Below are 1,550 nucleotides of genomic sequence, written 5' to 3' on the forward strand. Positions count from 1 at the left end.
TCCATAGAAACCTCCGTCCAAATTGATGCCGGAATGGGCAATGTCTTGAGCACCATGACCACTGGGGATGAATAAGGACTAATGCTGGGACGAATGACACCTGCTTCCAAAAGTTCCTTGATGATTTTTTCTATTTCATTCTTTTGGGTGAACGGATATCTGTATGGGCGCACATTTGGGGGTTGGGCCCTTGGAACCAAGGTGATGCTATGATCATGTTCCCCTCGCGAGGGTGGAAGCTCATGAGGCTTGTCAAAGTCCGGCAGATGGTTATTTAAAATCTGTTGCATCTCAGGATGAATTGGCAGAGGCTTGGTTTCGACTGCCTAGATGGCATTAAATTGAGCTACAACTCCATGATTGCCCTTTTTTAACAATTTTTCCATCCTATGTGAGCTGATGATAGAGGGGGCTCCTGCCTGGAGTCCACGGAGGGTATGTGTGTAATTGTTCTGCTTAAAACTCATATATAACTCCTGGAAATCCATTGTGATTGGCCCAAGAGTGCGGAGCCATTCAACGCCGAGGACAATGTCGCAACCCCCCATGTGGATGGCAAACATGTGAGTTTTCAACTGATAATCTCCCATTTGAAGTTTGACATTTTCACAGCGGCCTTCACATTTCATTGTGCCTCCATCCGCAATTTGAACTTGGAAGTTAGAAACTGCTCATACAAAACAATGCATTGCTTCTGCGACTTTTTGATGGATGAAATTATTTGTACTTCCACTATCAATCAAGACTACTACTGGGCGATGTTTAATAAAACCTCTGATTTTGAGAGTTTGAGGGGAAGAAATCCCTGCCAAAGCATGCAACGAAATAACTGGTTCATCAGAGACATTGTCCTTTCGGTTGTCTTCTTCTAGCAGCTCATGTTCCTCCAGTGGTGGATCTTCCTCTGTTGAGCTGTAGTCAGTGGCATCAATTTGAAAAAATTTGGGCTCCTTGCATTTATGACCTGGGGAGTATTTTTCATCACAGTAGTAACATAGGCCTTGCTTTCTTCTTTCGACCATTTCCGCAGGTGATACCTTTTGGACCTTAAGTGTTTGAGTCGTGTTGTGAGCCTGTGGGGGGCGACCTTTAGCGGAGAAATTTGGGTGACTGTATTGGGCTACTAATGCACGTTCCACATTACGAGCGACCTTGCAAGCCTCCATCCATGTGGGAGGGTGGTGCAGTAGGACTTGGGCTTTGATAGCTTCTTTAAGACTGCTGATAAAACGTTAAGTGTAGAACACATCTGAGAGACCCCAAGTGCGGAAGGCTAAGGCTTCAAAAGCTGTAATATATTCATCCACTGTACCAGTCTGTCGGAGCTTAGTAAGACGACCCAAAAAAGATGATTCCTGGTCAAAGCAGTCTTGAAGAGCTTTGGTGAATTTGGTCCAAGTCTTAAAAGGTCCAGTGCAACGTTGATGCCATTCCCACCATTGCCACCTTTCATTGTCCAAGTACATGCTCCCCAACATAAGCTGAGTCTCATCATCGAAGATGCGATTCAGTTTGAAATACTGCTCCATTTGTACTATCCATGCCGATGG

This window comes from Pinus tabuliformis, chromosome 3_2, assembly GCF_031772625.1.
Source record: "Pinus tabuliformis cultivar Carrire ecotype Pingquan chromosome 3_2, CPIR1, whole genome shotgun sequence".
Lineage (NCBI taxonomy): Eukaryota > Viridiplantae > Streptophyta > Pinopsida > Pinales > Pinaceae > Pinus > Pinus tabuliformis.